The sequence below is a fragment of the Ursus arctos genome, chromosome X (assembly GCF_023065955.2).
Source record: "Ursus arctos isolate Adak ecotype North America chromosome X, UrsArc2.0, whole genome shotgun sequence".
NCBI lineage: Eukaryota > Metazoa > Chordata > Mammalia > Carnivora > Ursidae > Ursus > Ursus arctos.
The window spans coordinates 112,362,507-112,389,847 of NC_079873.1; the positions used below are offsets into that span (position 1 = coordinate 112,362,507).

The following is a 27,341-nucleotide window of genomic DNA, read 5'->3' on the forward strand; positions in this document are numbered from 1 at the left end:
GGCTATATTCATTTTTAACATTACTGGCGGCTTAGAATTCATCACTGTTTTCTTTCCCCAAATGTAAAACTTGACTAGTAAAGCTAACTGTGGTTTGCTTCTGATCTAATTAAAAATAAAGTAATTCCAAGGACACATTTTTATGAAATCAAATGCATAAACTTATTGAAAAGTACTTTAATTGTAATAACAGTTTGTGAGAACATTATTTTCATTTAATGAACATGAACAACAACATTTTCTCAAAGAATCCTGGAGCCGTATGGTAACGAATCATTTGTAGCAAGATGCAAGAGTTAGAAATAAATTGTTGTTGGGATGAGTAGGCTACAGAGAAGTATTTCATAGAAACTACCATACATTCTGACACTTAGAGAAATGAAATTTATAATATGGTGTACATTATGTCTATCAAGCTATATCATCATGAATGATATCATTCCAGATGATAGCTGTGGAACATTGCAGATTGTCAGTGACGAGATGATTTTCAGACATGTTTGAACACATTAACAAAGATGAATTAATTAATAATGTTCCTAAAACACATATGCTATCTCTACAAATTTCCTATATGTGTCTTTGATTTTGAGTGCCAAGGTATATAATATCTTATCTATATAATATCTCCAAGTAGTCTCTCAGGTTAGACAGACAGCTGACTTGTTTTAAAGGGTATAATGAGAAAATGAACCATTTTAACCTTCTACTCAACATTAATCCTTTTGCTTTTGTACCTTGAAGATGGCATTAGCGTGACCCTCATAAAAAACTCCTTCAAGTAGACTGCAAACGTTAGAGAGATCCACGTATGTCCATTTGAATCTTAAAAACTCGCAAATTAACTGCACAAAAGAAAGCCTTAAAATATATGTAAGCGGGTTAATGTATAAATCATGTTTTGTTGTTTTGTTCCTTAGCAATCATATTTGACTTTACAGTATCATTTCATCGATCACAAATGATCCTCAGATTTGATCTTTAAGATACCATTGTGAGGTAGGCTAAGCAAACATCAGGAATTCCATTTCACAGATGAGGGAACTGAGAGGCTGAGCAGTTCCACAGAATGCTGAAGGTTCCAGGTGCCAGAGGCAATGATGCAACTCAGTCCTCTGCTTCCCGATTTCTAAGGCAGTGCTCTATTTCCTATTACTATTTAACCGTGATTCAAAGTGAGAACATTGAGCAAGGTGAAAGACTTGAGGCAAATCTCTGACTTTTTTTTTTTTTTAAGATTTATTTATTTGAGAGAGAGAGAGCACTCCTGTGAGTGGGGAAGGAGGGGCAGAGGGAGAGGGAGAGAGAATCTTAAGCAGACTCCACGGTCAGTACGGAGCCCCACGTGGGGCTCAATCTTACAAGCTGAGCTGAAATCAAGAGTCAGGTGCTTAACCAACTGAGCCTCCCAGGTGCCCCAAATTTCTGACTTCTGAGGGGGTTTAGCAGACATAATGGCATTTAATTTTTGGAGGGGTTGAGGGCCTTCGGATTTGATCCAAATTCTTAATCTGATATTGCTTACCTCTAAAGTATTGGATTTCAGGATGATTTTTGACACATACAAAAAATATTAAGCCTATCAAATATTCAGTAAATGGCAAAAGAAGCATGCTGTAGCTAGATTTACAATAAAATGTATTAAAGATCTGGAAAATAGTAGCTTTCATCAAAGATTAAAGAAATGAGATTCTGGGGTGCCTGGGTGGCTCAGATGGTTAAGTGTCTGCCTTTGGCTTGGGTCATGATCTCCAGGTCCTGGGATCAAGCCCCATGTCAGGCTCCCAGTTCAGCAGTGAGTCTGCTTCTCCCTCTCCCTCTGCCTCTCCCCCTGCTTGTGCCCTTTCTGCCTCTCTCTCTCTCAAATTAATAAATAAAATCTTTAAAAAAATTTTTTTAAAAAGAAATAAGATTTTTTTTTTTTTTTACACTGGGCCATCATGAACATCACTGTCCATTGTCAGTTTATTCTGATGATGGTATTGCTTACTGTGGAAAAATAAACACGTAAAATACATTCACGTTTAACTGGACAGTAATAATAATCACATAAAAAACAGCTGTTGCCACTAAGTAACACCCTCTCCCAGAGTGCCACGACAGTTACACAAAGTGCTCTCAATATCAGAATCTTTAGAAAAATAAAGCAAATTCTTTTCTTGACACAAATCCTACATCATATAAATGCCTTTCCAAAAGGTATGTCCAAGAGAAGATATCTGATTTTCAGAGTATGGAATATTGGTTATTTTTAAAGAAATGAGATTCTTTTTTTTTTTTTTTTTAAGATTTTGCTTATTTATTTGACAGAGATAGAGACAGCCAGCGAGAGAGGGAACACAGGCAGGTGGAGTGGGAGAGGAAGAAGCAGGCTCCCAGTGGAGGAGCCTGATGCGGGGCTCGATCCCAGAACGCCGGGATCACGCCCTGAGCCAAAGGCAGACACTTAACAACTGCGCCACCCAGGCGCTCCAAGAAATGAGATTCTTAAACAAAAACGAGAACAGAAAGGAAGATTTAATAACAGTCCTCTCATATAGTCTGAATTAGCATCAAGAAGAAAAAATTCTTTTCCCCCCATTATATCAAAGATAAAATGAGAAGAAGTAAAAGAGAGTTCAAAGAACGATGAACTTTCTGAATGAAGCAGACTTGTCAGGGGAGATTTCTTCACTAGAGATCTTTAACAATAAATTGAAAATTATTTTTAAAAATTTTTACCTGTCTTCTAGGGAATTCCATTATGAAACCCCTCAAGGTAATGAATCTGATTAAATCCAGTCATGCATAGACAGAATCCAAGAAAAATTACCTACTGGGAATATGAGCATTATAAAAATAATCAAGATGCTCTGTGATGGAATTGCTCTAAATTGAGCCAACTCCACATGGTTGACTTGATCAAGCCCTCATAAGTTGATCACCAAGGAATCAAAGTGGTAGTCAAGATTCAGTAGGAGGGGCGCCTGGGTGGCTCAGTTGGTTAAGTGTCTGCCTTCAGCTCAGGTCGTGGTCCTGCGCATGGAGTCCCTCATCAGGCTCCTTGCTCAGCAGGGAGCCTGCTTCTCCCTCTGCTCCTCCCCTGCTTATGCTCTCTTTCTCTTTCTGACAAATAAATCTTAAAAAAAAAAAAAAAAGATTCAGGTAAGAGGGTGAAATAATGAAGTCAGTTATATTATGGTCATTCTAGTCAAGACATTGGACCTAGATATTACAGAAGTAGGATACAACGAGAATCTGAATCAAAATAAAATTAGCATTGGAGGGGAGCCTGTGAACTTTTAAACAATTTGTTTTAAAATGTTCCAAACCTATGGAAATATCATAAGACTAATACAGTGAGCATTCTTATTCCCAGATTCAACAGCTGTTATGTTTGCTGTCTACATTATATGTGTAGGTATGTATTAGATGTATACACATTATGTATTTTATCGATCCATTTCAAAATCAACTGAAAATTTATTTATTATTCTTAAGCCCTAAATATTTCAGCACACACATATCCTAAAAGTAAGGACATTCTCTTATGTGGTTACATAATATCTTATCACCTATAAAAATTAACACTAATTCCCTAATATCATTTAATGCCTATTCTATATTCTGATCTCTCCATTTGTTCTCCAAATGTTCTCTTTTCCTTTTAACTTTTTTATTTTGAAATAATTTTAGACACAGAATACTTGCAAAAGTGTATAGGGAGTTCCCATATACCCTTCACCCAGGTTCTCTTAATGTTAACACCTTGTACAATCATAGTACATGTAGAGAAACCAGAAAATTAACATCAGTACGATACTCTACTGACTACATGAGAACTTAACCGGCAATGAAGAAATTTAAGAAAATCATCACAACAACATTGTGATATATATCCTTTCACAGATAAACGAACTGACCAGAAAAAGCTTAAATTTCTCTCCCAAGGTCAGAGAGACAGTAAATGGAGAGACTTATGAGATTATCTGGCTCTAAAGTTCTCTCACTTTTCATTACATGGCCTTGTTTTTCCACTAGTGTCTACTATAAAATGGGGCCAAATATTTGAAAGACAAAAAATGATGTCTTAAATACTTTATCATGTATAGCTTATTATAAATTAGAACTAGAAGTTCCAGATGAGGGGCGCCTGGGTGGCACAGCGGTTAAGCGTCTGCCTTTGGCTCAGGGCGTGATCCCGGCGTTCTGGGATCGAGCCCCACATCAGGCTCCTGCACTGGGAGCCTGCTTCTTCCTCTCCCACTCCCCCTGCTTGTGTTCCCTCTCTCGCTGGCTGTCTCTCTGTCAAATAAAAAAAAAAAAATCTTTAAAAAAAAAAAAAACTATTCAGGCTAAGAGCCACAATTATTTGAGATCTTTTTACCTAACCTCTCCTTTCATCTCTAGCACTGACATCTGGCTTTCTCTTCAGAAATCTTTGATCCCTCCCCCACATAAATGGAAGGGAGAAAAAAGTCACTATTTAAAATCGCAACTGCCTTCTAGAAGGAGAGAATAGATCTTGTTAATGTCTCTAAACTAAGGATGGCCGCGTTGTTCAGCTAGGAACGTTGATAGTTTTTATATGTAAAGGTAGGTCGAGAACTAGGTTTGGTTTTAGAATTGAGACAGAACAATTGCCTAGCTCCACGAAGATAAAAACTAAGAGGTAAGAGATTGTCAAGTGAGTAAGTTGATGAGAGGTCAGGGTACCACATGAACTAGTGTGATCTGTGAGAAATACTCATGTGACTGCATGTCCAAAAGGTCATTTAATATTAACTTCTAATATGAAATACCAAGCTCTTTGCCATTTGATCGATGTAGTGTTTTATTCATTACGTGCCAATGGTCATTAATTGTTCAGGCACAGCAGCCCTCTGTTAGTGGTTGCTTTGAAAGGGGTGAGCAAAGAGAATAGCTTAGAGTGTGTGTTTTAGGCAATTCCCGTTTGGAGATGAAGGCTGAAAGACTCAGAGCAGAGAACAAGAAACAGGGGCATCTGGGTGGCTCAGTCGGTTAAGCACCCGACTCTTGGTTTCGGCTCAGGTCATGATCTCAGGGTGGTGAGATAGAGCCCAGCATAGGGTTCCGTGCTCAGTGGGGAGTCTGTTTCTCTCTCTCTCTCTCTCAAATGAATAAATAAATCTTTAAAAATAACACAAAGAAATTGGTAGAAGCTGGGGATCGCAGTAAAATTACAGGTTTCCCCCACTATCCGAAAGTAGAAACTTCCCATGAAAACTGGCATAAAGTGAAGAAGTAATTACCGTTCATTTATATGGAAAACACTTTTAGCGTTCCCAGACCCCAAAAATCACCTCTCAGGATTTTCTGACACCTTAGGACACATCTTGCTCCCGGGTACACACAACAAACCGGGATAAAGCACAGAGGCTCACAGACGAGTTCAAAGGCACGCTGGCTTGGTGCTGAGATGCCCGGTGTGCTTTGTGGGGGAGGAGCTGGGCGGCGCCGCTCTCGCGGCTTGGGGTGCGAGCTGCCTCTTAAATGTTGGCTACAAAACAAATGCTCGATGCTATTCTCGCTGCTCGCCTTTTTAAAAATAAAAGTAAAAATCCTCTTCAGAGTTCTTTCAGTTAAGAAAAACCGGTACTAATGGAGGTCTACCATAAAAGCCAAGTGGTATAACTTGGACTTTTGAAAAGGGGGGATATCTGTATCCTGAAGTTTTATAACCAGCTACAGAACTTGCTGAAAAACTCTGTTGGGACGTCGATCTCACCAAAGCAACAGCAGCCATCTGACTTACACAAATAAATGGGTATGTTTTCCTTTAGGCCACTTGATGAGAGCGGGTAATGACGAGAGAATAGCAACACCATTTGGGAATATATACATTAATTGTCCACTAGGTTTGCTCGCCAAGAAATCGACTGTTGCCTACAATCTCCACAGTAAATATGAATCAGACACTGCCTCAAAAGATTAAGAAAGTAGTAATACATAGCTGAAATCATGACTATGAAATCCACGGATACCAGGGATCCACCATGTAATTTTTTTTCATTTTTCGTTATCAATAAACTTTATCGATAGAGCAGTTTCCAATTCACAACAATTGAGCATTGTCAGCATCCCCCACCAGAGTGGGACATTTGTTACAGTCGATGAACGTATACTGACACATCATTATCACTCAATACCCACAGCTTACATAAAGATTCGCTTTGGGTGTTTTACATTCTATGGGTTTGAATAAATGTATGGTGACATGTATCCTATGTTATAGTGTCATAAAACTAGTTTCTTTTTTTTCCTTTTTTTAAGTGGAGCACAATGCGGGCCTTGAACTCACAACCCTGAGAGCAAGGCCTGAGTTGAGATCAAGAGTTGGATGCTTAACCCACTGAGCCACTCAGGTGTCCCCAGAGTAGTTTCTTAACAATCAGCAAAACGTCTTCCTTAAATGTTTGGTAGAATTCACCAGGAATCCCATCTAGGCCTAATGCTTTCTCTTTTGGAATGTTATTAACTACTGATCCAATTTATTTAGAAGATATACGCCTATTCAGAGTCTCTATTTCTTCTGCTGTTTTTAGCAAAAGGTGTCTTTCAAGAAGTTTGTCCATTCCATCTAGGTTATCAAATTTCTTGACAAAGTGCTGTTCACAAAACTCTTATATTCTTTTAATGTCCATGTGATCATTAGTGTTGTCTTGTCTTCTCATATTAGTAACTTCTGTCCTCCTTTCTTAATGACGCTACATGCTTATGAATTCTATTAATGTTTTCAAAGAATCATCTTTTGGTCTTTAATGATTTCCCGTTTTTAATTTCATCAATTTCTGCTCTAATTTTTATTATTTCTTTTCTTCTGCTTACTTTGGATTTAATTTGCTCTTTTTTGTCTCCATCCTATTACTTTTTTTTATAATAATTTTTTATTATGTTAGTCACCATACAGTACATCCCAAGTTTTTGATGTAAAGCTCCATGATTCATTACTTGTGTAGAACACCATCCTATTACTTTTAATCTATACATATATTTAAAGTGGGTTTCTTCAAAGCAGATGCACATATGGGAAGGGGAAAAAAAAAGAGGGGGAGAGAGAAGCAAACCATGAGAGTCTCTTACTGGTAGAAAACAAACTGAGGGTTGATGGAGGGAGGTGGGCAGGAGGATGGGCTAAATGGGTGATGGGTATTAAAGAGGGCACTTGTTGTGATGAGCACTGGGTGTTGTACGTAAGTGATGAATCACTAAATTCTACTCCTGAAACCAATATTACACTATATGTTAACTAACTAGAATTTAAGTAAAAATTTGGAAAAAAAAATCTATAGAAAAATTCAGTTTTGATTTAAGAAAAAAAATAAAGTGGGTTTCTTGTAGACAACATATTAGGTGGGTCTTGTTTTTTGATTCATCCTGAAAATCTCTTTTAATTGATGCATTTATACCATTGACATTCTAAGTGAGTATTGATTTTGTTGGACTAATATCTACCATATTAGTTACTGTTATGTATTTGTCTTTCACTCTTTTTCTGTCTTTCATGGTTTTATTTTTATTTTTTTAAAGATTTTATTTATTTATTTGAAAGAAAGAGAGAGCACAAGCAGGGGGAGGGGCAGAAGGAGAAGCAGGCTCCCCAGGACCCTGGGATCATGACCTGAGCCAAAGGCAGACACTTAACCAACTGAGCCACCCAGGCGCCCCATCTTTTGTGGTTTTAATTGAATCTTTTATATACTTGCACTTTCTCTCCATTCTTAGCAAACCCATTGTACTTCTTTTTTTAGTAGTAGCCCTAGACTTTGCAGCACGTATTTACAAGTAATCCAAGTTCACTTTCAAATAACACTATAGCTTTTTACAGGTAGTGCTGGTATTTTATAATGACAAAATAATCCAAATTCTTCCCTCTTATCCCTTATACCATTGCTATCATTCCAGTTACTTATACATAAGCAAACATAGCTGTATATATAAAATACGTATGTATATAAATGCATATATGTATCTCATATATAAAATAAAAGTTTGTTTAAATTCACTTATTCCTTCTCCAATGCTCTTCCTTTACGCAGATCCAAGTTTCTGACCTATATCATTGTCCTTCTCTCTAAACTTCTTTTTTTTTTTTTAATAATGATTTTTTATTATATTATGGTAGTCACCATACAGTACATCCCCAGTTTTCGATGTAAGGCTCGATGATTCATTAGTTGTGTATAACACCCAGTGCACCATGCAATATGTGCCCTCCTTACTACCCATCACCAGTCTATCCCATTCCCCCACCCCCCTCCCCTCTGTAGCCCTCAGTTTGTCTAAACTTCTTTTAACATTTCTTACAAGGCAGGTCTACTGGCGACAAATTCCCTTAATTTTTCTTTGTCTGAGACAGTCTTCGTTTCTCCACTTTTGAAGTATAATTTTGCAGAGTACAGAATTGTAGGTTAAAGTCTTCTCCTAATACTTTAAAATGTCACCCCATTCACTTCTTGCTTGCATGGTTTCTGAGGAGAAAGAGAATGTAATTCTTCTCTTGTTTCTCTGTCAGTAAGGTGGGTTTTTCCCCCTAACTTCATTCAGAATTTTTTCTTTATCTTTAATTTTCTGAAATTTGAAAATTATATGCCTAGGTGTAGCTTTTTGTGGTTTTTTGTTTGTTTTTGTTTTTTGGCATTGATCCTGCTTGGTGTTCTCTGTGCCTCCTGGATCTATCTATGGTTTGGTGCCTGACATTAATTTGGGGAAATTCTCAGTCATTGTTTCAAATATTTCTTCTGTTTCTTTCTCTTTTGCCTCCTTCTGGTACTCCCAATTACATGTGTGTTACATGTTTTGTAGTTTTCCTACAGTTCTTGGATATTTTGTTCTGTTCTTTCAGTCTTTGTTCTCGTTGCTTTTTAGTTTTGGAAGTTTCTACTAAGGTATCTTCAAAATCAAAGATTTTTTTCCTCAGTTGTGTCCAGTCTACCAATAACTCAGTCAAAGGCATCCTTCATTTCTGTTACAGTGTTTTTTGTTTCTAGCATTTCTTTTTGGTTCTTCTTAAAATTTTCATCTCTCTGCTTCATTGCCCATTTTTGCATGCTGTCTACTTTGTCCATTAGAGCACTGAGCATATTAGCCATAGTTTTAAATTCATGATCTGATCATTCTTACATTTCTGCCATAGCTGAGTGGGGTTCTAATGCTTGTTGTCTCTATTTGAACTGTGTGTTTTGGTTTTTTAGTATTTCTTGTGTTGTTTTTTTCTTGATAGCAAGACAGGATGTACTTAGCACTTGTCCTAGAGTTTTCTGCTTGTTGGTTTCTGCTCTGGTAAATTGTGATTCTCTATTTTCATTTGTCGATCTCTCTGATTTGAGGGTAGTGCATAGACCTATGCCCTCACTTATCTTATGGATCTAAGAAGAATTGATTTTTTAGTTTGTTCAGTTTTTTAGATCGTTAGGACAGAGTTACAAATTTCAGACATCTTACATGCTGGTCTGAGACCTGAATGCTCCGTATAATGTTCATTTTGCTGTGTCATCACCAGTAATATCTGATCAGTTTTATAAAACATGAACTCATTCAGTATTTACTGTACACCTATGTATTTATAACTATGCTTAATATCATGAGTTCTTTTTTTATAATACTTTTTAAAGAAGATTTTGTTTATTTGTCAGAGAGTGAGAGAGCACAAGCAGAGGGAGCAGCAGGCAGACGGAGATGCAGGACTCAATCCCAGGACCCTGAGATCATGATCTGAGCCTAAGGCAGACGCTTAACCAGCTGAGCCACCTAGGCGTCCCCCATGAGCTTTTTAAAACAAACTTAAGACACCTTTTTGCTAGAAACTAGTTGACATGAGACACGCTGCATGCAGAAAACATTGAGTTTACATTCTCAATAGGTTGGGTCATATGTTGTATAGTTCCAGAGAACCTCACAATACTTTGAACCATTGCACTTGTATATTTTTTATGTGATATTAGAATATTGTCTATTTACTCCACTCAACTGTAAGGGTCTGTGTCTCTCTGTCCAAGACGACATGTAAGGCTGTGTCTGTGTTGTTCTCATCTGTGTTCACAGTGTCAGTGAGTGCATTATTCAGCACATCCTAACAGCTAAGTAAAGTCTTGTTGAATATGAGGGAATGAATGAGAAAGTTTTGTGAACAATAGTGCTACGTGCTGATATAAACAAATATTAGATTATCTATGGCAGGTAGAAAAATAGGACAAAATATAATATGAAGTTTAGCTAGTAAATACTGAAGGAGTTTGAAAAGGTAGAAAAATAGGACAAAATATAATATATTAATTTGAAGGTTAGCTAGTAAAGGAAGGAGTTTGAAAAGGAAGTAATTAATAACGAGGATCACGTAAAGGTTTTTCTTCCTTGTTTCTTTTTATTTTTTAAAAATAGGAAGCACGAAATAAGTTTGAGGTCAAAAGGGAAGAGGTCAAGGAGTGTGGGAAATTAATTTTGCATAAGAAGGTATATTATTCTGTCTTTATTTCCAAACAGACGATAGCTGGTTATCATTATCAAACATCAAGTAACAATCTATGCTAGAAAAAAAAATATAGGTGTTGCCTAAGTTTAAACATAGATGACAGAAAAGTATTCAGAAAACATGGAAATTGAGTAATTGCCTTCCTCATTATAAAATATTTTTCATATATTTGAAGAACATTAACTGCATCCTTCTTTAATAATCTTATCTTAAAAATCATGCATCTAATCCATTAGACCTATTTTATATATTTTTAAATCAATCTGATCATTCTTTGGATCCTCTCTAGAATTCCTACCTCCTGTGCAAAGGTTAGTGGCTCAAATTAATCTAATATTCTCATACTCTTCAGACTAGGACAGGACATTCTTTCTCAGTCATTGTATTTGCCTCTTGCTATAATCAGTGTCACACTGACTTTGAGCTCAGGTTGGAAATGCTGCTTACAGGTGTTCAGTTCCACCCTGAAATATCTTTCTCCCCTAGCTGTATGCCGTTACATACGTATCCTAGCCAACTTCCATTTTGCCAATTTATCATGATCACTTAAAATTGCATTGGTACTTTCCAGAATGTTGGAAACTGCGAATGACTTAATTCCCTCTGAAATTTTGCTGGATAGTACCACAAGGTCTTTATAGTGAAGGTTAACAAGGGTATTGAATGCTATCAAGGACCTTCTTCATGAGTTACTATACTGTATAATCACCAAATTTGACTCCAAGTCCCCCGATACTTTATTCCCTGTTTCTACTCAAAGTAATGTGATCGTTATCATAATTTAATTTTTTATTAGTAAGAAAGTCATGTGAAGTAAAATGAGAGCCTTACTGAAATCAATATGGACCACGTCTTTCCAGATGATAATATGAACTTGATCAGTCTGCTCTCACCTGGGTGTAATCTTTTCCTTTGACATATGTAGGCTCCAGATTTTCCCCTTACTAATGCTCTGGGAAGCTGTGGTCTCCTAAAAATAATAGCTTGTGGTTTTCCCAGAATATCTGCCAATTCTTAAGTAGCCAAAAGTGACGGCCACCCATGCTTTCTGATACAAATCATCCAACTTCTTAACTTTCTTGATGCAGGTGCAGCAAGAGACACACGCATAGCTGCCCCTGGATTTGAGTAATATCTGATCTTCGCTGACCTAATTAGTATTAGCTGTTTTAATTTTAGGTAATGTATTGTGGGCTACAAGAGAAATTCAAATAAATGGCATCTTCCTGCTCCGTTTTGGGGTTAAATAATTCGCCTTAACCTGAAGCCTCTCTGGGTCCATGTTACTGCACAAATTTAATTAGCTCCTTTGGCCACAACAGCTCCAAATTGTGTTTAGAATGACCAAGCTTATGGACTTCAAGTTGCAGTTATAAAGAAGTAAGGGAAGATGTCATTGTCAAAACGGTCGTTAGATGCCCAATTGGACAGAAGGAAAAAAGCTAAACATGTGTCAGAGGCCTGTTTTCTTCTTATTCTTTTTTTTTAATTTAAATTCAATTTGAGTAACTAGAGGGTGTTATTAGTTTCAGGGGTAGAATGTAGTGATTCATCGGTTACGTATAACACCCAGGGCTCATGCCATCATCAAAAGGATAACGCCTCAACGATTTTCTACCTCCAAATATGCTCATCTACCATCACAATGAGTAAGAGTCCCACCAGGTCTCATAAAAGTTCTTTTCACTGTTATATTCTTACTTCAAAGGGCAAAAAAATGTCATTTCACAATAACCTCCTCGTCATGAAACACTTCCAGTGAGGGCATTCTAAAGGGATAATCCATAATCAAAAGAACCCAGAGGGATTTTCTGTCCAATTCGTGAAGTTGGAATAAAGCAAAATAAAGTGCTATATGTTTGTCTGTAGATTGAGTCTATGACATTCTTTCTGGGGAAATAAAGGGTGAGAATTGGACCGCAATGTCAGCAATGACTTTTAGAAAGTTTCGTTTCATAATTTCTTCTATGTTTGTCAGATAATAAATCTTCTCTGATATGGATAAGTAGGAATGTGACCTGATACATCCCTTTAAATTGTAGCTTAAATTATGTGTGTGACATTCTGGAGCATTTTTATAACAGAAGAGATTTGTGATTATGTGTACTATTACTCGGTCCTATAATCATAATAATTTATGTGGTATGAAAAGAATGCATACTTTTCCTTTCCCCAGCAAGGGAAATGTCAGTGCATAAAAAACAGACGTCGGGCCCTGTTGCATTTGTAGCCTCCGAACCCCTTTTCTCCTCACAAATGAGGCAGACCACAGTGTCGCGCCGGTCCTCATTGGTTGCAAGGTCAGGTCACTGCACCCTCAAAGCCCCTCAGATCTGCTCAACTATCTAAGCTCCCAACTATAATCAGCCTTTTCTTCTGGTCCTTAAGGGTGAGAATCAACTGCACTTCTGGGACCAAGCGCCCTGAGAGCTGCCCAGGACCAGACATGGCTCTGAAACCGGAGCCCTGCAGAAGCAGCTGGCCCAAGTCATGGGAGGTATAAGAAAGCCACCCAGATCCTGAGGACTTATAACTGGCATCTCAGTGCTTTGTGCAACCGAAGGGGTGACTCCTTGAACAACGCTTGGTCTCAATTCTGGGTGTTCGTCGGAATCTTCTGGGGAGATTTTAAAATACTGATGCGTGGGACCTACCACATTTTACCTAAGTTGGAATCTCTGGAGGGTGTTCCCAAGGCAACTGTGCTTGTTAGAATGGTTTCAGGAGTTTCATGTGCGCCTCCCGCTGCGAACCACTGTACTAGCAAGGCAAACGCTGCCTGGACCTTTTTCCGCTTTCAGATTCCCAAGGGTACAAATGCATTGGCTCAATATTTATTAAGACTCTATTGTGTTGTAGGACTCTTTTAGATAAGGAGATACAACTATGAACAAAATAACAAACTTTACTGCCCTTGTGGAGCTTCAGTTCTAATAGGATTTTTTTGATGTTCTGTTTTTGGTCTGGTGGTGGGGTGGGCAGCAGAACCAGAGTCAGTTACCCCAGAGCTCCCTGAGATATCCAGAAGAAAACGAAAATTCTTTGCAGACCCCTCCTCTACTCATCAGCCACGTCTTCTGAACCCTGACAATGAGCTAGGGCCCCTGAGGATGAAACCCCTCCCTCATTCAGCCTTCTCCAAGAGCTCTACAGTTTGAGAACTGATACTCAGAGTCAGGGTCAACTGGCATAATGATTGAGCCTATCTTGATGATGCCAGTCTTAGCTCAAAGGAGGACCAGTGATAAAACAATCTGTGTATGGGGATATTTGCCAAGAACTATCATATAGGGCTTGAAAGGTATTCCTATGAACCATACATTCGACCTGAGTTCACATTTGTAGTTGTAACACTCTGAACACCTCTAACCTCGTCAACAAAAAGGAGATATTCCTCAGCCCTTAACCTGAGCTAAAGAATTAGTGAGGATACTTTAGAAGATCTCTGACCCTTGGGGCACCTGAGTAGTTTTTTTTTTTTTTTTTAAAGATTTTATTTATTTATTCGACAGAGATAGAGACAGCCAGCGAGAGAGGGAACACAGCAGGGGGAGTGGGAGAGGAAGAAGCAGGCTCCCAGCGGAGGAGCCTGATGTGGGGCTCGATCCCATAACGCCGGGATCACGCCCTGAGCCGAAGGCAGACACTTAACCGCTGTGCCACCCAGGCGCCCCCTGAGTAGTTTTTAATGACTGCATTGTATTCCATGAAACAGACCCACCAGAATTTATTGTTGGTGGACATTGTGCTTGTTTCTAATTTTTCACAACTATAAATAAAACGATAAACAATAATACAATTAAATCGCTCGCTCTCTCTCTTTCTATATATATAACCCTGATTAGACCAGACACCCTTGTGGATATTCTAGGCTCCTCATTCACCTTAGCTGTTCCTCTTCATTTGCTAATTTGTTGACAATGAAGCGCAGACCTCAAAACTTTTTCTTATCTCCCTTGATGAAATCATTGGATCATATGGAATCAAATATCGTTTCTACACTGATAACTCCCAAATTTATATACTCAGTTCAGGCCTTCTACTGTCTTCCAGAATGATATAATTTACCATCTCCTGCTACACCTCAGTCTTAGAAGTCTAATAAGCAATTCGAAATTAACGTGTCCAAAACCACTCTTGCTTTTTCAGCAAAACATGCCCCTACAGACTTCCCTCCGCATCAGTGAATGCCAGCTTCCTTCTTCTGGTTGTTCCAGCCCTTAGATTAATTCCTGCCTCTTCTTCGTCACGGCGTAGCGCATGCTGTTGGCTCCGTGTTCCAACTGTATCTGTAATCCCCCCGAAGCGCTACCACTCCAACACGAGGCACCGCCCTCTCCTTCCGGGACCATTCCAGGTGTCTCCTAAAGCCTTCCTGCTTTTCCCTTGCATTCCCCTGACACAGTCTATTTTCAACACAGCAACCAGTTCATTTTCCTCTGCTGAAAACAATCCAATGATCCAATGATCCAATGGCTTCCCAGCTCACTCAGAGTAAAATTAAATTACTACTGCCTCCTCTGAAAGTTTAGCTTCGTGACCTCAAACTTCTATTACCTCCTCCCTTAGACTCCCTGCTCCAGCTACACTGATCTCCTCAAGACTCTCCTAATTGGTCAGGCATACTTCCTGCTCAGGGCCTTTGCACTAGCCCTGCTTCTACTTGGAATACTGTGGCTAGATATCTTGATGGCCAGCTGCCTCATCTTCTTCAGATCTTCGCTCCTTAGAAAAGCCTTCTCGAAGCATCCTATTGTAAGCAAAGACCCGTATTTCTTGCCCCACTTTGCTTTTCACAATAGAAGTAGAGGCATCATGCATACCATATATTTTACTAATTTATTTTTTGCATTCTGTGTCCTACTAGGTTGTAATTTCATGATGACAGGGATTTTTGCCTATTTGATCACTGTTGTATCCCCAGCACCTGTATTAAACAATCATGCTCTACTAACATAATGTTTATCTTCTTTATAACTCCTATCACGTTTACAATTTTCAGTCTTTTTACATATCTGGCTAATGTCTGGCTCTCTGGCTAAAATGAAGGCTTCATGTAGGCCTCCAAATATATTTGTCGATTGAATGAGTGAATGAAGAAATACTTAAGTATTTTCATATTATAAAATACATCAAAATGTATGCAGGTTTTAAGCTTCATTCAAACTGACACCCTTAGTCTAGCAGCTTTTTGTTCCCCTTCCTGCCTTTGGATAGTTTTTAAAAAATTTTTTCATATTATTATTATTTTTTAAGATTTTATTTATTTATGTATGTATTTGAGAGAGAGAGATTGCGCAATGTGGGGGGGGAGGGGCAGAGGGAGAAGCAGACTCCCCACTGAGCAGGGAGCCCGATGCGGGACTTGATCCCAGAACCCCAGGATCATGACCTGAGCTTAAGGCAGACGCTTAACCGACTGAGCCACTCAGGTGCTGCCGTATTATTTATTTTAAAACAATTTTCATCACATATAATTAACATGCTAGTCTACCATTTAAATCGTACAGTTGAATCGTTTTTAATATACTTAAGTCTTTGTGCAGACATCACCACGGTCAATTTTAGAAGATTTTCATGACGCCCTGAAGAAGCCACATACTCCTTCATAGTCACCACCACACCCCATCTCCTCTCAACAAGGATCATCTTTGTTGTGTATGGATTGGTACTTCATTTGCTTTTATTGCTATATTATAAAGTAATCGAGAAACTAAAATCCCAGTAATCTTTCAAAGAAAGATTAGTAATTGGACAAACGTCTAAAACGTATAAAAATTGCCCGCCTTGATCCTTTCTTTGGGTCTTGATTTCATTATTGGCCCTCCATGTGCAAACTTCGCTTTTTTCCCCTGTTCATCTGTCTCACAGCAATTTAGCTCTTAGAGCAGCTGGAAGACCCTGAAAGGGAGAAGGAAGCAAGTTTTCCTCTCCTCTATACACATCAGCAATGTATGAGGTTTCCCAGTTTTTCATAACAAAAGAGTTGTATGGCTATGAATCTCCCACCACTAGCATGTGAGAGTTCTTGTGCCCCTGGACACCCATGAGTACGGCAGGATATAATTTATCTTAATTTGACAATTTTATAGCCAAAAATTTTACCCTATTGTTTTAATTTGCATTTGTTTGATTACTAGTGAGTTACGCATGGTTTCATGTTTTAAGCCATTTATTTAAATGCTTCCTGAAATGATTCCCATGTCATTTGTCACTTTTCCTTTTTGTGTTATTGTGAATTAATGTTTTGAAGAATTTTTCTATAATAAAAAAACGTACTCTTTGCCAATCATATATAATTATATGTATATTTTTTTTCTCCTTTTGGTGGAAAACAAATTCTTACTTTTTAAATGATTTGAAATTTATACTATTATGATGTTCTGGGCATATTCAAATAGCATACTTAGGAAGTCATCTTTAACTTATACATTCCTCTAATTATTCTTTTCTTAACTTTCACTTCTTATCTTATATAGAATCAATGTTGATTTACAGTCTGAACCAGGGATCTGAATGTTTGTACCACCTAACATTTTCAAAAGTTGTAAAAGAGATGAGACAAAAATAATTTTCAGTTTAACTCTTGGTAAATAAGAAAATCTAATGAGCCAGGGCCTTTTGTGCTCAATACAGTAATCTCGAGTAAACCAAACATGCACACAATACTTTAGGAAGATTGATTTCAACTTCACCAAAGCAAACTGGGAGCGCCAAGTATTAGTAATAGTGGCTTTTGGCCAATTTGAATAATGTTGCTATAATCAGATAAATGTTAAAATCCCAGAGATGCATTTTAGCAATATCAAAAAAAGAGTTTGTCCTAAATGAACAAATATATTTTAAATCGCCATCGACTTCAAAGAAAGAAAATTACCATTTTTAGTTGAAAAGTAATTCTGAGCGCAGGCATTTCTCTATAATATCGGTGATGATGTTGTATATTATGAAATCAAACTAAGTGACCGTGTATCGAGAACTTCGGATATATCCATACACATTTGGTCTAATAATTCCACTTAAATTGAATCATCTATTCACGTGACAGATATTGCACGAGAATCTACCATGTGTTGGACTCTTTGATGAGGCCTGGGAACATGGTGACCCCTGCTTTTACGGAGCTTACATTCTAACTAGTAAAGAAGTGGAGAGCGCAGACATTCAATGATCACACCAATGATTTTATAATTACGGTGGTAATGTGTTACCATAGAAAATTGCCAAGTGTTAGCATAACCTGTTGGACAGGTGCCTGACCCACACTTGGAGGCCAGGGAAGGCTTCTTAGAGGAGACGACATAGAATGGGGACCTGAGCAAAGACGAGGTGAGCAAGAGGACACATGAAGGGTGGCTTTCATACTGCCCAGGTGGCTGAGGCAAGTTACCAGACAGGAAGGAACACATAATGGGGAATGGCCTTATGAGGAATAAGCAGAGGAAATCAGGCCTCTGTGTGAACTAATAGCATATCTGAAATAAATGACCAGGGGACACGTTCTTTTTTGTCACATTGAAAGAGTCTTATCTTTAAAAAAAAAAAAAAGCCGTATTGTAAATTAATATGATAATGTCTCTGGATTGTAACTGTCAGTAATTTGGGTCTGCTGAAACACAGGCCATCTGGAATGTTTAAAATATTGTGGAATCTGTTCTAGAAACAACCTGGTCAAAATGCCTTATCATAGTTGAAGGAGGACTTTACCTCCATTTTGACCTCGGTCTGGACTTTCTAATTAAGTTCTTCTTTCCAGCTTATCTCTTAACAGGCAAGACCCAGGGGCCAAAGCAACCCATGGTGGAAACTGAAACTACCCTCTCAAGCAATAGTGACAGCCTTGAGCTTGCAAGCCTGAAAGCCCCCCGCCATGATTGATCTCGCGACAATCGTTGACCTGACATTTATTGCCCACTTGCAAGTACCCACCGACCTCTATTCCACATTTTCTTTTTTTTTTAAGATCTTATTTATTTATTTGAGAGAGACAGAGATAGTGAGAGAGAGAGTATGAGCAGGGAGGAGAGGGAGAAGCAGGCTCCCCACTAAGCAGAGAGCCCGACACGGGGCTTGATCCCAGAACCCTGGGATCGTGACTTGAGCCGAAGGCAGATGCTTAACCCACTGAGTCACCCAAGTGCCCCACACATTTTCTTTATATAAACCTAGAAGACTGTTCAGCACTTTGGAAATGTCTTTGAGACACTCGTCCACTATGTTCCTGGTGTCGGCCTCACTGAAATAAATTCCTTTCTCATTTCACCACTGCTGTTCTGCCTTTGGATTTTGTTGGTGGCAAGTGGCCAGCCCTGGTCTGTTTGGGATGCCTGAAGCCAGGTGCTCTTGCACCCCTGTGCCCCAGTTACATTGTGCGGAAGAATAGTAAGCATGTTTCCTGATGATTCCTGTACATGCCAGCTTATAAACTGCTCCTCTCTCCTCTTTCCTATAATACTCCTCACGCTGCATGCTTTTTCTCCTCTCCTTTTGTCATTCTTTCGTTAGTGAACGGCGTTACTGTCTTCTCAAAGAATCTGTTGTCTTACACATTTGGCTCCCAGATGACCTCCTTTACCCTGACCTCTCCAAAGCTTGTCAGGTTGGAACTCCTAAATACCTTTCTCTTCTCTTCTTCCAGTCTAGTCGAGGTTTAATGGGACAGAGGCTAAGTGTTGCATACTTGCTCTGAAGTCATCACACTCAATCATCATTCTCAATTACTGGTACAGAGTCTGCTATTCTCGTAGGGCCTTAATACCAGGCTTCAAGTATGTGGAGCACTGTTGAATGGGAAGTCAGCAGTGATTACAGTTAACAGAGATAAGAAATATAGAAACAGAGTTGGAAGGAGACCTTCAGAATCGATTGGCCTAAAGCCCTCAGGAAATGCCCATCCTGACCCCTATCTCATCCTCCCCCTTCCTCTGTGACCTTTAGGAGCTTGGCTTGCTCTCTGAGCTTCGGTAGCTTAGCATTCACTGCTTTCTCCTGAGAATAAGACTGCTTACATACTTATCATCTCTGCCACCCCTAAAGCATGTCGAATGCGGTGACCAAGTCTTGCTTGTCCGTGTGTTCCCCAGTGCCCAGCCAAGTTCCTGAAATGTCATGGGGACCCACTAACTATTTTTTGAATGGTTAAACGCTATGAGTATGAAATGAGAGGCACTGAAAACAAAACTGTGCAAAAAATCCCAGCAAGCCGCAGACAGCTTTTGCAGCCCACGTGCGGTGCATCAGGGAGCTCACCAGCTGAGAGGCAAAGGCAGAGCACTAGTTCTCTTCAGACAACGCCAGGGGTTCTTCTCTTGCGTGGCAGACTCCTCCGGCCCCAGTGTGGCTCTCCATGGCCCGCGTACGCGCAAGATACCCTTCGCAGCTAGTGACTCTTGGTGCACCTAATTGCGGTTGATGGACGAGTGGTATTCTTTTCTTTTTTTTTTTTCTTTTATAGTTTTAATTTAACAAGAATCAGGCGGGGGGGGGAATCTGCATATATTCTGGGGGTTTCAAGTAGGCAGATGACTCAGTGTGAAGAAGCTTGTTTGAGGAGTTGCCAACACTTGAGTGATGACACGCGTCCCCATCCCTGGAGGCCCCCACATGGTGGGGGATTTGCTGTGATAGGCAAAACAGAATTACAGTCCTAATAGGCTGCATAAACCGGACCAGGAGAGTCAGCACCACACTGCACGAGGCACAAGAACAAAGGTTTGGTGCTGGCTTCACGGTCATTGAGAGCCGATGTCTTGCTTACAAAAGCGAGTATTGGGGATTATAATCTGAAACCTGCTGAATCCTCACAGCATTGCTTTGTAGAGATACCATCTAAAAAACAAAGAAAAGTAATCGTGCAAGTGTCTGACAATCTCACAGTATTAGGCAAGGAAAACAGCGTGGTCACTCCATATGGCGGTGTGGCAGTGCGATGTTTCAGCTTCTTATTCCTGGAAAATATATATATATGCACATGTATTTATTTCATGTGGGTAAAGTGCATGGTGAGCTGTTCAGCTGCTCCCCTAATACAAGGCATTGACACCAGGGCATGAATGTTGGACATCAAGACCAAGTCTGAGAGTTTATGCATAAACTCAATGCTTAAGAAAGTCCATAATCTCTGTGCATAGCATTGGGTAGAAGGAAAAAGAGAATTTAAAGGTCTGGTTTTTATAGAAAACACACCACATTGAAAACTGCCTACCTGAGGTATCCTGCCTTTTGTTATTACACATAAGACATGGAAAGAGAAGAGAATACACAGGGGAGAAAATAAAGTTAGATTGACATATATAAATTATATGTAAATTTTATTATTTTTTTATTTTATTTTATTTTTTTAGATTTTGCTTTTAAGTAATCTCTACACCCAACGTGGGGCTCGAACTCACAACCCCGAGATCAGAGTCACATGCTCTACCCACTGAGCCAGCCAGGTGCCCCTACATATATTCTAAATATGCTTATATGGGATTTCTAGGTATACATAGTATAAATAACACTTTATAGAATGTTATCTAACAGATTAAATGAAAATATAAGACTAATACTTAGCACACCAGATGTGCGTTTACAAAGAGATACTGTTGAAATGCTTCCAAAAAATGTAATCCCTTCAGAAACGTTAACACACACGACGAAGTTCTTTATATTAACAATTTACTTAGCATATCCTTCATGGATAATCCAAAAGGAAGTTTTCATTCAACTCGTATGGAATTATAAATTTGCACTGATGGAAGTTTAATCCACAATGTGCTGGATGATTTTCCTGCAGCAAGTAGTTCGAAGACATTCTTACAGTTTACATCAACTTTTAGCTCAGGTTATCCATATTAACGAATCATTTTATTTTATTTTTGCTTAACAAACCACTATTTAATACTCACTATGTCTCAGGCTTTGTTCTATAGGCTTTACAAATATGAATTAATCATTGTGCAATTAATCATTGTCACAGCTCTTTGAAGTAGATACCGTTATTATGCATATTTTCGGATGGAGGCGTTAAAGCTGAGTGTGGTTTTAACGTAACTTGCTCAGAGTCCCAGAACTGGTATATGCTAGAGGGAGGGTCCCAATGCAGGCAGTCTGGATCCAGGGTGGTTCCCATCAATGCCTCATATTGTAGTCAACCATCATTCTCAAATCAGAATGAAAAGCTGGAATCTTCGGATCTCCACACGAGCGCTTCCTGCCCGTGAGATCCAGTGTGAAATGATTAGCAACAACCCCTGAATGTTTGACTACGTAAAATATTAATTCCAACCACCCAATCTCAATTTTTGTTTGGGGTGACTGGTTTCCATTTGGGGAAAATGTCAGAGCTTTATATCCATTTATCTGAGGATACGTGTAGTTGTTGTTGTTGTTGTTCAAGACTAAGTGAACACACGGGGCACCTGGGTGGCTCAGTTGGTGAAGCATCTGCCTTCGCCTCAGGTCATGGTCTCAGGGTCCTGGGATCGAGCCCTGCGTCGGGCTCCTTGCTGAGAGGACAGCCTGCTTCTCACTCCCCCTCTGTCGCTCCCCCTGCTTGTGTGCTCGCTCTCTCTCTCTCTCTCTCTCTGTGTCAAATAAATAAATAAATAAAATCTTAAAAGAAAAAAAAAGACTAAGTGAACATCCCCTGATGCTGAGGACGCCCAGGACTGTAGGCTAATGAGTAGGCTTTCCTCTAGCCTGTGTCTTTGTAGGGCTGCTTCCCGCTCATCAGCTCACCAGTGACTTCCTCAGAGAGGCCTTTCCTAAGTCCCTATCTGAAAACCTCACACACACACACACACACGCACACACACACACACACACACACACACAATCACTAGCTACCACAACATCCTGTTTTTCTTTATAGTACTACTTACTATATGAAATCATGTTGATTCCCTTCTCTGTTCCCCTCTCCTCCCAACATAAGCCCCATGGCGGCAGTCTTGTCTGTTATTACTGACCTCGATACCCTTCCTGTCTATCTAGGTGCAGAAGTGGTACTCAGCAGATGGGTTTTTGAACAATGGAATGAGAAGACTGGCGAGTAGAATTGCACGAAACGATGCTGGCACTCACTGGAAACAATGAAGGAGAGAGCGCAGGGAGAGATGGGAGTGCTGGGGAACACAAATACCTGTGTCCAATGGAGAGTGCCTAGGTATTCACTGTCTTCATGATTTCACAGCCAATCCCAGGAACATGGGGAAACTGTTCCAGTTACTTTCCAGGGAAAGAGAAACCCCATGGTTGCTAAATCAGAAACCCAGAGGATTTACTAATCTCTAAAAGACAGGACACGCCTCTTGCTTACTTTTCTATTTTATCCTTCAGCTTAAGTCTGTTTCTGTTCAGTGGACAGGTAGTCGCCATCTTTCTTTTAATAGTCCACAGAACAGTTTACTATCCATCACAGAAATCTGACCGTTCCTCTTTCCAGCCTGACTGATTTCAGCTAGCTCTTCTTTCTTACATTTCATTTTGAGTAATTCTGTAATCATCGTGGTGCCTTCTCTATTGATTCTCATGTTGGGGCTCTGGAAAAGAGAAAACAAGGACACAGTGTAGTCACTATCAGCTTGTATGGGCCTGTTAGGCTTTGAGCTTTCTTGGATTTGCAGCATTTGCACCTCCAAGGCTCCTCTCAAATGAACAGTTCACAGCCAGCATCCATTTTCACTGTTTGCTCTGAATGTTATTTCAGTAGGTTCTTAACAATATGGTCCTCCTGAATTTCTCACTCTGTGGGATTGGTATCTCTGGGATTAACAGACTGTGACTCCCTTCATGTGCTCTCTTGGGGCTGGGACTCCTGAATGAACATTTGTTTTTTAGATTTACTCTGCTCCTCAGAGACAGTCGGAATTGATTTTTTTTTCTTTTCCTTCCAGCAATCATTTACTACCTTTCTTCAAATATAATCAGTCTTCTCTACAAGGTAGTGAAAACGAAGTGGAGTTTGCATGCCATTAACTCCACAGTTGCAAGTTCCTTCTCTGATTTAAGTCAGCCATCTTGAATGATAGCAAGGTGTTCTAAGAAAGGACTGCCTTGAGCAGGAAGGGAGAAGTGTATTTATAGGATAGAAGAGCCATCGTATGAGAAAGTCATGACTAAGTATATCTGACTAGTGGAAGGGGAGAAAACATTTTTCATTTTTTGTTTATAAGGACATTGGAGACTTTATTAGAACCTAAGTTTTAACCTTTCCTATCATCAGGAAAGACATCTAAAGTTGAAAATACATAATATTTGTGACAACTGGTAATGGAAGAAAGATTTGCAATACACGAGGAAGTGTTTTTACCTCCAGGATAAACAAAAGGCCTCGCAAGGCTCTTAGTCTGACCACATCCAATTATTTTTTTCATACCAAAAAGAACAACTGTGAAATTGGTTGTTAATTTGAAATAGATCACGCTCGGGATGAATGTATGTATTAGAAACAGTTTTATATCATGGAAAAGTGTTTAATTATATTGTCTGTCATTTTATTATCTATTAAAAATCATTTTGACTTAACAGAAAGTTAATTAACTTAACACATAATTATTGATTACCTACCATGCACTGAGCATGATTTCAGGTACCAAGGTACAGCGATAAACAAAATTGTCAAAATTCTACTCCCACTCTAGTGAAACAAGGCAATGACTATAATAAAAGAAAAATGATATGGGATGCCTCATACGATTACTGCTGTGCGATAACAAGTAGAACCAGGTAAGAAGGATAAGGACGGTCGGGTGGGAGCAGAGAGTTGCAGGTTGCGTTTTGAATTCGGGTCTTTGGGGTTGTCCTGACCAAAAAAGAAACATTTGGACAAAGACACGGTAGAGATGGGGGAGTAGTCAAGTGGCTCCCTGGGGAAGAAACACTCCAGGCCGAGGGCACCACTGAAAAAAAAGTCCTAAGGCTGGATCAGGCCTGGGACATTCAGGGAAGCAATGAGTGGGAGAGAATTCGAAGATGAGGTCAGAGTGATAACAGGAAGCTGTGGGAAAGTGCGAAGACAGGACTAACACAACACAGGCTTCTGGTAAACCAGAAAACTCAAATGCAGACAGCCTGCTGGGAAGCCTGCCCTCCACACACTCTGGCCTGATCCAGTGGGAGGCTTCCTGTGGAGACCCAAGGTCGTAGAATTGCTTTGCCTTAAACACTGCCACGTTCTGGAACAGGTCTTCATCAGCAGTCTTCCAGTGCTGTGTGGTGCTCCAAAAATGATCAGACCAGCTAAAAATCTAACAGACCCTGCTAATATTCATTAAGTATCATAAAATGCCTCCTTATCCTAGCCTTGGGAGAAAAACCAAAACAACACCAACCAAGCAGCAGACGGACTAATAACTACAACCACCATAAAACTGTGTCTCTTAAAAGGCTCCCATATGAAGCCCTGCCATCTTTTTATATACATGTAAGCGACTGACTTTATCAGTACATTTCTTGAAGAGCTGTTTTGGGGTACTGAGTCACTGAGGGCTAGTTTTGATAGAAAAGATCTATAAGGACAACAGGCAAATCGGCTCGGGTGGGATTGCTGAAAGAATACAAAGACGATGCCTGAAAGGTCAAAGGCACTAAACAACTTTGTTAGTTCCGAATCCTGGCGGCAGGCTGAACATCTGACTCCCAAATGGTCTCAGTCAATAAGCTGGTCTTGACAGCATGAAAATCTGTTAAGCTTTGCTGATCACTTAATCATTTTGCCAAATGATTTCTCAATCTTCATATTAGGCCTCTAAGATGAAATGCATATGAAAACTACTCATCAGACTGGAGTTGGATCAAGGGATCAATCCTGATTATACTGGTGGCAGAAAGAAAAATGGAAGGATAAGCAAGTCCTCTTGTTTTTGGTGAAACAGGAAGCCCCAAAGCAGTGACCCAGCTGAAAAGGTGATCTTTGCAGTCGAGTGACTTGGCACAGGGGAAATTGTGAGAGTGGTACTAGGATCAGTAGGCTTGATACAGACGTGTGTTCATAATGTACAAGAGGTGTTCCCACTGGCTGGTTACTTGGTTCGTCATCTTTTCATTTACATCTGACAACGTTGAACTTTACTTGAATCCAGTGCACCTGGAAAACATCCAGATTCAGAAATCCCTGACCCTTTGGAGTTCCAGGAAAGGGGTTACTGAAAAGAATCACGTGTCCCCACGTGACTTAGAGAAGACTCAGAGATGACCCCCTTGTTGTACCTAGGACCAGGCCAGACACAGATCTACCAGATTCCCATTTGTTGTTCTATAAATGATGAGCTGAACTATTCATAGCCACTGACCCGTCTGCACAATATACCCGCTAACCTGACTTGATCAAACTTGGATCTTCTCTTCTTCCCCCAGGCCCAAGAATTGTATCTACCCTCAGCCAGCATTGCAATGCAGAACGATCCCTCCTTAAGGGCCCCTCCTAAGACAGGGTAACCTGACCCAAAAGGAAAACATTTCCTGCTCCACTGCCTAATCATGCCGCTTACTCCTCCCACTCCACCCCGTCTGGTTCTTTCTTACCTTGTTTATCCTTCCCTATGAAAGAAAATTCCTTTCTGCCTCGTTTTTTTTGGAAACACTTACAGATCCCGTGGTTGGAGTGTCCTCTCTACTGCAATAGTCTCCCTCCCCCTATTACAATAGGCAACCTCCCATTATGGCAATAATCCTTTTAAGCAAAGAATCTCTTTACCCAGCTCCACCTGTGGTTTTTATTTGGCACATCCCAACAAAAGGCAACAGAACTCTGAGAACATAAAATAAAAGAACATGTTCTTTTTGGTGAATATCTAAAGCCCTGCCAATCCTTTACTAACTCATAGACTGATTTTACCAGCTGGCTTCTTGAGGGTAAGTCGGTTTTGGAGGGGTGTGTGTGTGTGTGTGTGTGTGTGCGCGTGTGTGTGTTTTCGTGCTCCCATGCCTGTGCCTTTGGGTAGGGGTGTGTAGGGAAAGCTGGCATGAGGGGAATGAAACGCCCATAGACATTATCCTGGTCTGAATGTTTGTGTCCCCCCAAATTTCATATGTTGAAACCCTAATCCCCAAAGATGTTATATTAAGAGATGGGGCCTTTGGGAGGTGATTAGGTCATGAAGGTGGAGCCTTCACGAATAGAATTGGTGCCCTTATAAGAGACTCCAGAGAACTCCCTAGACCCTTCCACCATGCGAGGACACAGGAGGGCACCAGCTATGAACCAGGAAGTGGGCCCTCACCAGCCACCATACTGAATCTGCTGGCTCCCGATCTTTGCCGCGGCACGTCCGCAGCGCCAAAACCGCAGCACCCTTGATTCCTCGACTGGGGAGGACGAGGCACAGACATGTTAGCTTGCGAAAGAGAGCGCGGGTGCAGGGGACGATCGCCACGAGTGATCACCCGGAACAGCTGCGACCTCGCGTATTTTTTGGCAACAATCAAAGGCATTTACAATCACAATCGATCAAGGGAGTGATCCGTGTGACATTCTAGTGAATAGTAGCGCATCACGGGGAGGGTCACGGGATAGTGGTGCATGATCACGGGGAGGGTCACGGGATAGTGGTGCATGATCACGGGGAGGGTCACGGGATAGTGGTGCATGATCACGGGGAAGGTCAGGGGATCAGGTGATGTAACGCTTAGCAAGTGGGGCCTATCCTTAAACATGTTTCTAGGGGTCCCGCGGGCCATCGCCAAGCCAAGAGCAATCAGGTTTCAGCAGTGTTCTGCCCCAAAACAGCTGGGCGTTCCCGACCGCTTGACTCTTGACTTAACAATGAAGCCCGCAAGGTCACCAGAAACATGCCTTCCTATTATATCCCTAACATAAGTCTTCGGCCAGTGGCCGCTGCAGATCTTGGACTTCTAGCCTTCAAAGTTATGAGAAATAAGCTCCTGT

The 27,341-nt window shown here is 40.2% G+C and overlaps 1 pseudogene; it reads right to left on the reverse strand.

Annotated features, from left to right (window-relative positions):
- Positions 1 to 27,043, reverse strand: part of LOC113241856 (uncharacterized) — a 91,770-nt pseudogene extending 64,727 nt beyond the window's left edge.
- Between the last annotated feature and the right edge of the window lie 298 nt (positions 27,044 to 27,341).